A 16,751-nucleotide genomic window follows, 5' to 3' on the forward strand; every position below is an offset into this window, starting at 1 on the left:
CTATATATCTTATAAACTAATTAATAAGCTCCTAATTCAAGAGACCAACTCTTTTGTTATGGATTGAATTGTGTTTTCCCCAAACTCATATGTTGAAGTCCTAACCCACAGGACCTCAGAACACGACCTCATTTGCAGATAGGGTCCTTGCAGATGTAATTAGTTAATGAGATCATACTGGAGTTGGGTGAAGCTTAATCCAATATGACTGCCATTCTTATAAAAAGGATACATCTGGACGCAGACACATGCACACAAAGAGAACACCATGTGGAGATAAAGGCAGCGATCAAGGAGATGCTTCTACAAGCCAAGGAACACCAAAGATGGCTGGCAACCACCAGAAGCTAAGAGAGAGGCCTGGGACAGATTCTCCCTCATGGCTCCCAGCGGGAACCAACTGTGCAGACACCTTGATCTTGGTGATCCTCTAGCTTCCAGAACTGTGAGACAACGCATTTCTGTTGTTTAAGCCACCCAGTTTGTGGTACTTTGTTACAGCAGCCCTGGAAAACCAATACCTCTTTGTATTTAAAATCCCCATGATTTGGAAACAGGGGTCTCTCTATGTGAGTAGAAGAGTGTGGGTACCCATTTAAACTTTAGACTGCTTCCCATAAGTTTCACGATCAGCTTCGTTTACAGAGTGATGTGTGAGAGTCTCATAGGAATGAACAGAAATCTTCACTGTTTGGGAATACAGTCGAAATGTATTGTTTTTCAGGCATTCCCCCCTCGGTCCATCTTGTCCACCTCAGGTTATTAATGGGTTAATGTATTTCCCACACAGCTGTGGCCTGATGAAGACGAGAGTGACCTTTAGAGCAGTTTTCAACCTACGGCTCCTACAAAACCACCTCACTGTGTGCTTCACATTACTTTACCCGAACGTGTGGTGCCGTCGCTCCAAGAGCAGTACAGAGGTCGATGGAAATAAGGAGAAATAATTCACGGAGCCATAACATCAGCACTTCCTCTGCCTTGCAACAGTGATTCTACGTTGAACCCTTAAGTATGTTAATATCTACTACTGATAAGACCATTTGTATACTACGGGCTCAGAGAGGAGGAGGCAGGGGTCTCTCCCAGCACCAATCGATTTCTTACGGCCTCACGATCATTACTGCCAAAGCTCAAAACCGTGCTAGCAGATCCCAAAGGGAACTGTCTCTCCATTGCCCAGAGGAGGCTGGTGCCGGGAAGGCTTCCTGTCTGGGGTTCGCACCTTCCATGTGGCTTCTGAACACTTGCTCTTGCTGGAAAATACTGACGTCAACAGGAAAGCAAAGCAGGTTGAATGAATATTATCAAGCAGATTTTCTGAACTCACTTTTGCCAAAATAATCCATCCCGTTGACTATTTACATGTGAACCGGTCATGAAAATACAGTTCTCCTTGGAAATGTGCTGTCAGATGGACTGGCATTTCACCATCCTCTCCAGGCCGTTTCCCTAATATTTACATTTCCTCATGTTACTCCACTTTGATCTTATTTTTCCTTCCAAGCTCCCAAGCTGAAATGTCAACAAAACTCCACCCCAAAAGCTGCTCCTATACTACCGGTGCTAATAATTTTTATAAACAGAAAATGAAAATTGCCTATAGCACTAAGTGGGGCAGAAAATTATGGCTTTCACTCTCTGCCCCTGAAGGCAAACCTTCTGTCCAATCTGCAGAGTGCCAAAGACAGCATTTGGTGCTTTAAAAGAAGGAGGAAGAATGACTGCAAGTGGGACTCAAGATGTGGCGTTTCCACAGAGGCTTTCCAATCAAGTAATCACTAAAGGGTGTGCTCTGGACAAAGTATTTTTAAACAATACTTCGCAAAAGAAAAGATGTTAGGCCCCAGGGCAAGTGATCTGGTTATTAAATGTTGTGCGGGGGACCAACTCTTTGTCTCACATGAGCACCTAGAAGATACGCCTTCTGTAAACCTTCTGAGGGTTTTACCTTCATGTTCAATCCTCCTGCGATTGCTTTGAAGTTATCATCTCCTTGACAGTAGTGACTGTGAATATGGAACCCCATATACTTGGTAACAATCTAGGAGTGGTTAAACCTCAGTGTCCACAGGCAGAGGGGACTGAGTTGAATGGGGACTCTGCCATCTTGCTCACCGTCTGATCTTCAGAAAAGTATTCACCACGGAGGGTTGTTGTGAGGATTAAACGAGCTGATGTGCAAAGTGCAAGCACTGTTTTGGAGCAAGTACCCAAGAGTAGCTCTCACTACTGTTGATGCCTCAGGCCATCTCGGCACTCGGGAAATCTGGCTATGAATCTAGTGTGTCTGTTGGCCTGATCACGCTCAGTTTGCCACGCGAGCACAAATACGCAATAAACCTGTGCACCTGCATCCCTTCCTTGTTTGGGTACGTTCATCTCAATCAGTCCATTCAAGGTCCTAGTGGGTTCATACATCTGTTTCTCTTGAATCTGGTAAGTTCCCCCTGCCCCCAGCTTCTCACACACGTTCCCCAAAGTCATTCCTAGTCCTCTGTAATCACCACTCTCTGTTTTCTTTTCTCTTGTGCCCAGACTACTGGGCACTGTTGCAAAATGTCAGGAGATTGATCTATTCATTCGTTCATTCATTCAACAAATATTTACCAAGCAAATCTCTACTTTGTGTGGAGAGCACTTTGTTGGGAAGAGACAGGAAAGATATTACACTCACAGACTAATGGGGGGGACAGTGAATGAACAAGTTGACACAGGAATACATACATCGTTCCCCAATGTGACAAGTGTTGTGAAGGAAGTGACCAGGTGCTGTGATCGGGGATGATGCGGGAAGAGGGAGGCCACTTCCTCAGGAGGGGGCGTCCAGGCTGAAACCTGCAGGATGAGGGGGGCTGTTCTGGGGGAACAGCACGTGCAAAAGCCCTGAGGAGGAAGTGTGCCCGGCACGTCCATCCAGGAACCTGAGAAGGCCTGTGTGGCTGCAGGGAGGAGTCTGAGGGGAATGGTGGGGGGCAGGGTTAGGGAGGTGAGCAGAGTTCAGCTCATGCCAGGCCTGGGCGGTCCTGGTAGAGTTAGAATTTTATCCTCAGAGAAATGGGAAACCATTGACAAATATTAGGCAAAGGATGGACGTGATAGGATTAACATTTACCAAGAAAAGGAGAACCTCCCACGTCACCACTGAACCTGGGCCATTCTGGTGCCCAGTTCTTGTGCTACCTGGTACGGGTCCTCACAGCTTTTCTCCCTCCATCTCCACCCTCGGGGGCTCGCAGCACTCACCCTCCCTACCTACCTGACTGCAAGACTGAGCTCACCCTTTCTCTCTCTCCCTCTGATCAAATATAGCTAACATAACAGTTACCATTTTCACCACTTGTAAGTGTACGATTCAGTGGCGTTAAGTACATTCACCATCCGTTTCCAGAGCTTTCTCATCATCCCAAACTGAAACTCTGTACCCACTAAACAACACCCTTTCTCTTTTAACTCCTCTGTACCTTCACCAGCAACTTCCGTCCTGTCTCTGAAGAAAAAGTGGGCCCCTCCCGTGCCAAGGCCTCTGCTCGATGCTTTTCTTCATTCCATCCTCTCTGACCCTCTCTGAGCCAATTCCCCGGACACGGCCTGTTTATATCTTCAACCTTTGCACTCTCTCCTTAGACCTCCCTGACAAACAGACCTCTGTCTTTCTGACAGTAATACGAATGAATGAATGAATGAGGGAATGAATGAATACTTAAAAAATCCTCCCTTCAGTTACGCTACTTCCTTGGTGTAAGCAGAAACTGCTCCTCTGCTTCGACCCTAGATTACGAGTTATTCCGTACTCTGCCTGCGTCACTAACACCAACCGTAGCCCCGATCCCAGGGATTATCAGCCCTGGCCTTGCTGCAGCAGGTGACAGTTTGCTGCCGCTTCTTCCTTGAGGTTCTTTGATTCCCTGTATCCCATCACACTGCACCACAGCAGTCCCTCACACGGGGAACACCTCCTTTCCTGTGCCCTCCCCACTCCTCCTGTCTCTAACCATAGGCAGCTCCTGAGGTTCTGTTCCCTAACCCAGTGGTCCTACCATCAGGCCCACTTTTCCAGATGCCAGCTGGACATCTCCACGGGGACAGCCTGCTGGCATCTCCAGTGCAACAGGTCCAAAACCAAACTGGTAATTTTCCCTAACCAGGTCCAGCTCCACTGCCAGTTCAAGTGTCCCAAAGGCCCTAAATGCCACTGCCCTAGTTCAGGCCTCCTTAACACTTCCCTTTACTATGGCAAGAATCTCCTTTATGTCTCTGACTCCATTCTTGCCCTGCATGAGTCCATCTTATCTGCTGCTTCCTGATCGATCTTCCTGAAACCTGGGCTTGATCACAGTACTCACCTGTTCCATCACATCACTGACACACACCGACACACCTTTAGCCTGACACACAGCTGTTCCCAGCCGGCCTTTCAGCCTTATCTATGACAACGGACTGGACCACAGGAGTCCAAGCATCCTTTAGCATCCAGGCTCTCGCCCCTTCCCTGGCTCCCCCATCTGACATCCGTATCCCTTTCTTTCTTCAAGGTCCTTCTAGCTGATGCTATTCCTTCCTAAAACCTTCTACCCAAAGTGGTCCCTCCCTACTGTACTTTGTTACAACTTTCTTACTGACGTGAATCACGATCAGTCCGCTTCAGGTCTTCCTGGGTATCACCACCTTGGCCAGGGAGGCCGGTCCCTCTGACCCAGGACCGTCCCCATTTCCGTGCACTCAGTATTTCCGAGGCCCTTGCTGCTCCCCGTAAGTTCAACCTCGTGCCGAGCCGTCTCCCCAGCTGACTCCCTTGACTCCAGGTCACAAATCCAATCAGTCTTCCTCACAGTGAAGTGTCCGTGCCCTCAGAAGTGCAAGTGTACGTGGAGGAGAGATGAAGAATGGATGAGAGAGGGTGTGTGTCCCCAGCTATCCCGGGAGGGCGTCCAGAGGAACATCCTCCAGCTCATTCTCCACGCCCTGTCTGCTCTGCAGGACAAATGCCGCTGATATTTATGCACTGAGTTCCAAACTTAAAGGCTTGCAACCCTCCTCCTCCGGTAAAAAATGGTCCCATCGTATGATCTTACTCCTAATGGTCTTAAGAAGGTAAAGAGCTCTTTCTAGTCTTCTTCATTTGTTTCTATGTTTTAAACATCTGTCTCGTATGGATGATTATCAAGGGCTACTCCTGAGAAAGCACGGAGGAGGTGTTGGTGTGCCCGAGCTTGTATATTCCCTGCACTTCCCATGAAGTGCGGACCCTCTGCTCTGGAGAAGGAATCCACCGTCAGCCGTGCACGCTGTAACGTGGACTGGCTCAAGCTGTAGTCCAAGTATCCGTCCCCTCAGAAAGCCCTTGGATGCTTGTGAAAATGCAAATCCCTGGCCTCATCCAGACCCACTGAATAAGAATATTGGGGAGTAAGGGTTGAGGTCTGTTTCTTGTGCTTAGCTTGCACTGCAGTCCATGTGCTAATGTATTTCAGGGATATTTTTTAGTGGAAGGCACTGTCCTAAATTATGGGAACTTGGGAACTGATGAGCAATCAGTAGGGGTGTGGGAAGCTGGAGATGGATGGGGGGAGGCGGATTTTGAAAGCCAGGGATCTTATTTATAAAGGTTAAAGTCATACCTCTGGATCTTACCACCTGAGTCTATTAATATATTCTGTCTTCTCTAACTAGCTGGCACCTCAAAACTATGTCAGTTTAGAAATTCTGAAAATAGGACTGCCGCTGAGCTTTTGAAAAGAACTGTCGGTATCAAGAATGTGACACCACTCTTTCGGGAGTTTTAACCTCCACCCACGTTCAGTTATAACAATTGTACTTTATGCATTTGGAGGAGCAAATGGCCAAATTCAATCTGTACAGAGCTCTGCTCCTCCCCCTCTCCCTTATATATATGTATATATTGTATATAATATATACAGTTTATATATGTTCCTCACACGCATACAACCTCCTTATACACATACAACACAGAGACTTTCTGCCACAGAAAGCCTTCACAACAAAAGCAGCCAAAGGAGTTTGCGAAACAGCCCCTGCTGGAATTTTTTACCAAAAATAATTCTCATGTGGTACAAAAATAATTATCCTTACTAAGGAGCATTAGTATTTTCCAGCCTTAAATAAAACGTGTCTATATGTACCTTAATTATATATATTTTGTATGTATATATAATTAAAATATTAAAAGGTACATAAAACTAAATAAATTTAGTATATAAGTATAAAGAGTATATATCTATTTAGTATTATATATATGCATATATTTATACATATCTATAAATATCCATTAATCCTCAAGACTATCTTTCAGTGCACGGTTTCGGAACTAATCTTTTTAGCTGGAGCCCTTTTCTCCTGCCTAACATTTTTAAAAAAACAGATGAAGCCTGGTATAAACGAGGACAGCTTTGATTGGCTGCATCTAGAAACTGTGGGTGCTCCTGAAAATGCAGATTCCTGGGCCTCGTATTTTACTGACTAGTTCAGAATCTCAGGGGATGAAGCACTTTTTTTTTTTTGCGGTACGCGGGCCTCTCACTGTTGCGGCCTCTCTCCCGTTGCGGAGCACAGGCTCCGGACGCGCAGGCTCAGCAGCCATGGCTCACGGGCCCAGCCGCTCCGCGGCATGAGGGATCTTCCCGGACCGGGGCACGAACCCGCGTCCCCTGCGTCGGCAGGCAGACTCTCAACCGCTGCGCCACCAGGGAAGCCCTGAAGTGCATTTTTAACAACTCCTCAGGAGACTGTGATCACGATGATGTCATATCCTAGAGCATAAATATCACCAACTACTCAGTTGGAAGGTAGATGCGTCCTTGCCAGGCTCTGAGTTCACGTGAAAGTGGCTTAGCTCTCTAGCAAGGCCAGGTGAGAACACAGTCTTTCCCTCTTGAAATACGTCACAGCATATAATAGAAGCTCAATACAGATATTTGTTTCATTGTTTCTCCTGCTTCTGAGGGAGGGAAGAGGGGTCATGAAATACCAATGAGAAAGTACGTGCACTGAGGGACTCGTGCTAATAGTGTCCTACCTGTTGACCTTTATTTTCTCAGCCAGCTAACAGTGATGTCTATTCCACAGAACCCCTCAGACCTTGGATCTGGAAAGATGGTCCCATTCTGTCCTTCCACGGGATAGGCCCACTGTCCCTGTACCAGTAGCAGACAACTCTACCCAGAGGCTGAATTTAACTACTGCAGACTTCTGTTTCACCTTTCATCTTGGCTAATGACTTTTTGATCTCAGACTAATAGTAAATTCTTTCTGGAAATCAAATAACACTTAGGCAAATAAGTGTAATTGTATGGCTTGTTACCGCTCCCTCCCCACACAAAGAATACTTTTTCTATAGGGGTTTCCCTGGTGGCGCAGTGGTTGAGAGTCCGCCTGCCGATGCAGGGGACACGGGTTCGTGCCCCGGTCCGGGAAGATCCCACATGCCGCGGAGCGGCTGGGCCCGTGGGCCTATGGCCGCTGAGCCTGCGCTTCCGGAGCCTGTGCTCCGCAACGGGAGAGGCCACGACAGTGAGAGGCCCGCGTACCGCAAAAAAAAAAAAAAAAAAAAAAAAAAAAAAAAGAATACTTTTTCTATAGTACTGGGAATCACACCCATTTTAATAAACCCTCCATAGCCCATGGAATTAAAAGTTTGGAAAAGCAATATCACAATGTATTTAGTGACTAAAAACGCCCTTCAGAACTGGGAAGGGAAATGGGAAGATATGGAAGAGAAAGACTAAGTAATTGATTAAGTAGCTTTTCATATCTGTAATATTAAGACCTGTAGTCATTATGATAAAATTTGAAGATTTGAACTTAGGATCAGTACACTATGAGAAAACATTGAGTTTGCTATTATTTTATTTTTTCTGAGTTTGTTATGATTTTACTAATTTTTTTTTACAGCCTACTTCCGGGCACCAACGGAAGCTACATATTTTAAAACAATAATGCTGGAGACAATTTTTTTTAAAAAGAAACTCTTTAAAATGCTCACTTTGAATAAACCATTTGACAGTGCCTATTCCAATAAAAATCTCACTTCAGCTTCCTTTCACTGCAAGATTCTAGGCCTGGCTGGAGCTAAAGTTTTCCTTTCCTGAGATGGTGGAATTTCCATGAAGGTCAGAGTTTATCCTTGCAGCAAAGGTTAGACAGGTCAGCGATTTGGCAGTAGAATAAAGGGCTTGCGAGGAAATGAAAACCAAGATTACAGAGAATATTAAAATACAGTCTATTCCCCCAAATGTAAAACAACTTAGCATAACATTCACATACATGATGTAGATGAACAGAAATGCTTAGAAACCAAGGAAAGGAAAATTGTTTTCTTTTGCTGCTTTTTTCCCCAAAGGTCTTTGAATCTGCAGACACACCCCAAAACACTTGGCTTGTTCCCAAAACTCCTGACTCTCAAGCTGCTGTAAAAATAGCTGTGAGCTAGAAGGAATGAAGGGTGGCAAAGGAGAGGGGCCTTGTTTGGCTTCAGCCCCAAAGATTTTTACGTGTACAAACTCATTTGTCCACGTGGATAAATGCAGTCACTACGATAATCACATTTACAGGGCAAATAGTCACATGAAGTAAAAATCTCTGACAGTGTTCACACTGTGAGGGAAAAGAGAGAGAGAGTCATTCCAGATGTCGCTAGATAATTCTGAGCTGTTTCCATGAAAAGCTGGAGGAATGGCATTAGCTCACATGGAAATAATGTTTTAACTAGCTAGGAGTGGTTCCTGGGGCTTGCCCCCATCCTGCCCAGATCGAACCCACCCTGGGCCATTGCAGAAACTATACCCAGCTACTGAGCTGTTAGAGTTGAGCAGGACTCTGGTCGAAATAACCTCTGGTCGAAAAAGACATGGCATTTATCACTGCCAGCCTGGGCATCGGTAAACATGCCTCAGAGGACCAAAACCAGAACTCTTAGGGCTCTAGGTCACAAGAAATGCTGAGATAACCCCACAGAGGTAACCAGGGAGAGCAATTTCAGGGTACTCTGTGGAATTGAGTACATCAGTTGCAAAGAGAGGCATCTTCTCTCTAAAACCACTGGGTGAAATCTGCCACTATGCGGTTATATGTGTATATTTTTTATTCCTCCTCTGTGATAAACAATCCTGGTGACATGAATTGATTTTACTTGATTTCGGTGCTAATGAAATGTGGAGACTGTCAGCTCAAATTAAAATCTTTTTATTTCAGGGTGAATAAATATGAAAGGGCTCTTTGGAATGAGGCTTTGAGTTGGAGTCTGGAGCTCCTAAGAAAACTGTACAATGCCCTTCCCCCCAAATCCTAGTATTATAAAATAAAACATTGTAAAAAATACTCTCAGATGTGCTTCTGCCTTAACCACGTGATTGCTAAGAACTGGCCCCTCACTCCCCCAGCACCTGGAGAGCTGCCTTCACTGTGGAAACCTTGCAGAACTCAGCCTTAAAGAGACAGCACTCTGTAAGAGGGACTTCTCTCCTCATCTTGGCCACTGTGGGCCAAATGAAATTCTAGGCTTGAATAGTTAGGGAGGATCTATCAGATCTGTTGGTCTGGCTAACTGGGGTAAGTAGGCTGCAGTGCACCATATTGGCCACAACCCACAAAATCAGCTCCCACTTAGAGGTGGGCAAGGCTGGCTCCCAGCTTGGAGTGTGAGGCAGAGGACATCTACAGAAGAGGGGAGGGTCATCTTGGAAAGCAAGAGACCATCTGAAAAGCCAGGTGGTGGGGGAGTGGCTAGAGGAAGAGAAAAAAACTAGGAGAGAAGGGTCAACAGGAGAAAAACCACATGAAGGATCCAGCAGGTTCAGGGGGCAGGAATCTGGAGGGTTTCCTTAAGCCACTGGTACACAAGGGAACGAAAATTTTATAGAGAAATTGGAGAAACAGCAATGTGGTGGAGCTACTGAGGACACCCAGTAAGTGCAGAGGACAACAGCGAAGCCTAGAAGGCTTTTCACCGGGATCCTCATGAGGCGGTGTTGTTGGGAATGTTGAATGTGACACTCATTTAATGAGAATTAGATTCAGTTTAGGGTTATCCTATAAGATCCAGAACGGATACTGCGCGGGACAGATATATACTGGAACAATCATTCATTGTTTACCTGAAATTCAAATGTAACTAGGTGTCCCATATTTTTATTTGCTAAATCTGGCAACCCAGATTCAGTTTACAATGCATACTAGGATCACTTAAACAAAATGAACTGCAAAGTTTACAAAGTGGGTTTTATCGCGTGCCTTCAATTCTTTCTCCTCTAAGGAACTTGGCAGCGGGGGCGGGGGGGGGCAGGGAGGGAATAACCTTTAACCCAAATGTGGCTTCAGAAGAAGTCTCTCCTCACGTCAAGTCTTGATTCCAGTGCATATACCACATGTGGTTTGTGAACCACAAATCACACCAACCACGCTATGGCAGCCTCTTATTGTTTCCAGACCATTATTGCTAAGTCTTCTTCTCCCTTCTGCAGTTACTGTAAGAACAGTAGTTCAGCACCAAGTCTATAAATCTTTAGAAATTAACTTCTACAGAAGGCTTTATTTGCTTCCAAAATACTCTTCAAAATGCTTAATAACCTGTATTCCTCGTTAACTTAGAAAAGATGCATAAAACTGCATCACATCCTTTTTCTATGCCATGAGCATTCTCTACATGGTGTGGCTTTCCAGTTACTACATTTGTCTCTCCTTTTTTTTTTTTCCTCTCCTTCACCTGCAGGAGACCAGGCCCCATGGAGCTTATCCACACCTTCTAAAGGATTCAGGGTGCTATGGAATTTTGTTTCCATTTTCCATCTCCTTGACTGAGAATCTTACCTTAGCGATTATGTCAATGAATAGTTCCATGTGGGGATGATCAAAACCCAGGGCTCCAGCTGTGATCTCTCTCCTACCTTCCAGACCTACATATTCTGCTGCCTGCTCAGCCTGGCACCAGGGCGCCTTATCAAAAGAGCCAGAAAAGCATCCTGGTCCCACTGATTGTCGGCCACTCCTAAAAAGGCATGATGGGAGGTGAAGCACCTGTAATCACAGGAAGTAGTTTTACATTGGAAAGAAGAGTACTCTGCAGGTGGTCTCTTCTGGGGACCTTTGAAGGATAAAGGGCCATGAGATCAAGGAAGGAAGTTCCACTTTGAAGAGTTGATGCAGGGCAAATAGCCCCCCAGTTTCTGAGACAGAGGGGCCAAGGGAGATTCTTTGTGGTTCAGGGAAAGTAAGAAAAGGTCCCCAAGGCTTGATGGAGGATGGAGGGGGGAAAGTGGAGCTGTTCCGCGGCGGGGGTAGATGCCTACATTAAACTGGAGTGGAGTTTGGTTGAGAAGGAGCTTTTCTTTCTTTTTTTATATGAGCTCAGATCAAGTTGTTTTTTTTTTTTTTTTTTCCCCCAGTCTTATGGAGGTTAACATTTCAGGGGTGGTTACTACAAGTCTGATAGCACCCCTGTTAAGGATGAAGAGTGGTAGCATTGAGCCAGTAGTGAAATATGCAGAAAATACTGCAGGAACAGGCAGTAAACCTGAGAAGGATGGTCACCTCCCATGAGCATCTGAAGAGGCAGATTTGGTCAGTACCGGGGATGGTTCTCACAGCTTAAGGCTTCAAATGAGATTATTGACTAGATTAATTTTCTGTGGGATATTGGGTTTGGTTTGCAATTCAAAATCAGAGTTCATTAAATTTGCATTGCAGTTGATTATCTCCCATTAAGGAGCACATCTTGAAGTTTCATTACTGGGAAATGTATGTGTGTTGACACCTCCTTAGTTCCAATGCTCAGAATGCAAACATAGGAGCTTCCTATTGATTTCATTGAATTTCACCAGGCAGCCTAAACCCATACCTTAAATGCCCATTCCAGTTTCTTGAAAAATTAGCACCACTACCCATAACTACAAAGGAATGGAAGTCTAGAAAACTACTGTTAAAATTGTATAGGTCCTTCGTATAATGAACAGGGAGTAACTGAACGAACAAAGCTGCTTTAAACAATATTTCTAACTTAGCAAATATATGATTCAACACCTTTTGAGGACAACTTCACTGATAAGTCTATTTTGGAGTTGGGTTTTTGTTTTTTGTTTTTCCAAATACCACCATATCTACGCAGGTTTTTTTTTTTTTTTTTTGCGGTACGCGGGCCTCTCACTGTTGTGGCCTCTCCCGTTGCGGAGCACAGGCTCCGGACGCGCAGGCTCAGCAGCCATGGCTAACGGGCCCAGCTGCTCCGTGGCATGTGGGATCTTCCCGGACCGGGGCACGAACCCACGTCCCCTGCATCGGCAGGCGGACTCTCAACCACTGCACCACCAGGGCAGCCCTCTATGCTGGTTTTTAAAGCTACATTTCAGATTGAAAACCGTGGGGTGGTACGTCAGATCTCAGAACCTGAGCTCAGGAAAACCAAGCATTCTGCATCCCGAAAAGACTTAAGAAAGAAGATATAATCCTACGAAACACCAAGTTAGCTTTGCAGAACTGAAAATCTCTCCCAGTCAGCCTGAGCTGTGGGTAATACAGGTGACTCTCCTATATTACAACAAAGAGTATGTATATTCAAAGGCAAATGAGAATTTCAAAGGAAGAGTTCACAACTCCTAAGCATATTTTTTAACCTCTCACTTGCAAGAGACCAGAACTCCTGGAGGTTTTAACCAAAGTTGTTGAGATGTGGGAAGTTCTCACTCTTTTTTTCAAACTGTCATCCTGGCAAGCCTGTGCCTCAGGATAACAGACACAAAGTAGGGAAGGGATTTGTGAGGCCTAATGAAGGTCTATGAGAGTTTCACCTTGGTCTAAATTCTGGAAGCCACCCACTGTCCCGTCTGTGTCCTCAACAGTGAAATGATGAAGTTTAAACAACACACAAGAATCCCAAAGTAGAGGCCGGGCATTTCAGGAACAAACATTTGCCTCATTTGGGAGGACATTTTACTAAGGCAAAGTGTGAACTTTGATCACCCTGTTTTTCCACCCGTTCTGAGATGTATTAAGTTCGATAATCGGAGTGCTGGCTCTGAGTTGGAGAACCTTGGAAGCCACACACACACCTTCCAGTTCTTGGGTTTTGAACTCAGGGAGCCATGAAGACAGCAAGACCCCTGAAGACACATTGTTATAGCCTTGGGGTGGTGATACCAGGGCCCCCCTTGGTCATGTGTTCTCTTTTTTAATGTCTCACAGCCAGAGACTGCAGATGGAACCAGAAAATCATGTCCTGGTCTCTAGAAGCAAAGGTTCTACTAATACGCCTCTTGATATGATTGGGTTTTTCTGCAGGAAAAGCCATATTCAAGAAGATTGCGTAGGAGAATGCAAGTTTCAGAGGCCAAGGAGGCAATAGGTTGGGAGACATGACAAAAAATTATCAAAGGTCAGAACCTAGGCAGACTGGAGAATCAATACAAGGTCAACTCAATAGAAGTCAATACAACAAAAGCATCAGATACACCCTACCCAGAACCCAGAAGCAGATTCAGCTAAGCAATGGTTCTCAGCCCTGGCTATACATTAGAATCACCTGGGCTATGCTTTATCTAAATTCAATAATCAATTTCTCTCCATAACAACTGAGTCCAAATTTGGAGCATGAGTACAGTTAGGTTTAAAACTGGTGACTCTAGTTTGCAGTCACCGTTGAGAAACACTGAGCTAAAGATTTCTTAAATAGTCCAGCTGGAGCAGGTAGAGGTCTCACATCATGGACAGTAAGAGCTTAACCCTAGGGAAGGATGGGACTGGATCACACCTGGCTGGAAACAGATACGGAAGGAGGCAGATGAAGGTAGATTTTGATATAGATGCTTGGGCAGCTGTAACTAGCCTGGTTATAAAACATGTCTTTGGGCCTGGGAGAATGGAAGAGGGCCTGATTCTCAGCCTGTGGGAGTCATACTGCTACTGTTTCCCTAGGTGTACATAATCCCTTCAAGGTCAAGTGACCGCATTTTTGGCTCTACTCCCTCGGTGCCAAGCTTATCCACAGGGATTACAGCACCGTAATCGCCTACTGAACCCCGCCCCTACCCCACAGTGGCCCTGCCACCTCAGAGGCCCTGAATGTGTGTGGGATCAATTACCCATCCCTTGAAATACCTGCATTCGCCCATCATCCTTCCCAGTCTCCATGGACCCAACACAGAAATGTTTCCGATCTGCTCCACATCTAGCAGAAGAGAAAGTTAATACACATATAATATGTTTCTCCCACAAGTATCTTTGAGCATCACACTGACATCCTGCCACCTTCTTTCTTGTCTGATTATGAATAAGTTGAAAAGCAGTGAGTCCTATCATCTTGGAGAAGTGAGTCACCAAGAAGAGATATGTGGTTTTCTGGCCAAGTTCAAAGTACTTAGCAGATGTCATGACTTCCTGCCAGCATGGTTCAATTTATCGCCTAACAATAAACAGTCAATCCCCAGGTGATTTCTCTGTTTCTATAATAATCTTCCAAGATGAATGGATCATGAGTGCTTTCCCATATGACTGGAGCTATCCCCTCTGTCACTGTTGTACCTTCCAAGCATCATTTCAGATTAAACTGGTTTAGTAGTTGAAATTCTTCTGTGTGATAACTCTGGATTCTATTATTAAACCAGTTTAGAAACTACCATCTGGTTTTGGTGTTGATGTCAGCAGTTTCTAGGCTTGGGGTATAATATATCCACCGGAGGGATCCTTCTGGCTGTAACAATATTCCTCAAATTGACCATTACCATAGTTAAGAAAACCAGCACTAATAAAATTATTTTTCCTTTGATACTCATATTCTCTTTCATGCTCCTCTCTTGCCTTCGCTCTCCTAAACCCTTGGGAGCTGTCCCTGTTACACCCTAAGACACCCAGAACACAAAATGTAGCCTGTTCTCTGATTACTTTGAGGCAGGCATTTTAGGGCTTTTTCCTTTACAGATTTTACTGGAGATTTGTGGATTTGCAGGAAGGAGTCACACTGCAGATCTCTTGGCCTTTGACTGTCTCCCTCGCTCAACCTTTATTCCCCCCTCTATTGTACCACGCTGAAAAGAATAAATTAAATCTTCTGAAAACAATGTACTCAAAGGAAACATACTGAAAATGCAGCATCTCCCTCTCTCTCTCTCATTACTTTTAACTGAAAGCTTTTACAAATCAATGGTTGGTGGGTTTATTGGAAACAGTCTTTCAAATGAGCTCCCTTCCTTCCTTCCTTTTTTCCTTGCTTCCTCCCTCCCTCCTTTTCTTTCTTTCCTTTTTAAAAACTCATTTCTAATGACTCAGGGTCCAAAGCACCCTTGAACCCATACTCAGCGTCTGGCTTTCATGTGACCACCAGAAGTGTCATAGCTCTGGTAGTTGACTCTTCCTACCCTTTGAATATGGAAGCTTTTTTAAAAGCTTTTCTTTTTATTTTTTACAGCAGCTCACAGCAAAATTGAGCAGAGAGTTCCCATGTATTCCCTGCCCCACATACACAGGGCCTCCCCCTCTCTACCAACATTCCACACCCGAGGGGTACATTTGTTGCAACTGATGAACCTACATTGAAATGTCATTATTATCCAGAGTCCCTAGTTTACATTAGGTTCACTCTTGGTGAGTGGAAGCTTTTTTATCAATGGCTTTTATGGCACCTGCTCTGTGATCTGGGTTCTGCTGGGCCTTATAAATTGATGCTTACCCTATATCCCCCATTAGAGGGCAGACAACACGAAGGCAGGGACCCCAATTCCAAGTTCTGTATAATTCCAACAGCCTTCAATATTCTGCCCAGCTCTTGCTATGGACCTATCTTAAAGTTCTGGAATAGAAAAATTATCTTACAGGTCTGGAAGAGTCACAAGCATGACTTTAAACAAGCCATCGGGGTGAGCTCACATGGGTGCATTTTCAGGACAGGGATAATGGTGGTGCCCTATAAGGTTAGGGGGTCGGATGTCCTCACGTGACTTGATCAGTGCCAGATGCAGTGGGTTCAAATCAACTGCAGTGTGACAGCATCAGAACGTGGGGTAACAAGTTGCAAGTGTTATTGAAAAAGAAGAGAGAGTCTTGTCCCTGCCACTTTTATTACATTTGGATCCTTAATTTATTTCTAAAATAGTCTTGGTGCCAAAGCAAACACATCTCAGCTAATGTGCTCCGTTGTGTGCTTCTGAAGCCAGCCAGGCCCTGATGACTGCACTTTGTGGGTCCCTGAATTCACCACAGTTACTTCCGACTTTCTCATTGTGCAATCAGAAGGGGCTTCGTTTTTCAATGATTCCAAAGATTGAACTCCTTGCTGAGGACAGTTTCTCAGGGAGCTCAGATGCAGCAAACTGTGAGAATTCGGAGGACAGTTTATCTTGTTATTTCATAACCCCTAAAACTCCAGCAAACACGCTGAAGTCAGACAGTATCTTAACTTTTTGAACACTAAAATCCAAGACAAAGGGAGGGCCAACTTCAAACTTAAGTTTGTGGAAAAGCAGGATTTCTTTTTGGAATCGTGACTCATTTAAGTGATCATGAAAGACTGAAAATTAACCTTTCCAACAGGCCTTCTGAGAGGAATACGGGTTATTTCAACAAAATCAAGAAGAGGGCTTCCCTTCTTTTTGGTTTTCTTTCTTAAAAGTAAAGCTTGGTCAAGCGACTTAACTTTGTAAATATCTATGTTTAAAAATTATTATCTTTGGGTGGTAGAACTAAGGGTGATAATTTCCAGCTTCTTTACTTCTTTGTATTGTCTTACTATTTCATAAAAAGTGTGTCGCTTT

The sequence above is a fragment of the Phocoena sinus genome, chromosome 11, assembly GCF_008692025.1.
Source record: "Phocoena sinus isolate mPhoSin1 chromosome 11, mPhoSin1.pri, whole genome shotgun sequence".
In the NCBI taxonomy this organism is placed as follows: domain Eukaryota; kingdom Metazoa; phylum Chordata; class Mammalia; order Artiodactyla; family Phocoenidae; genus Phocoena; species Phocoena sinus.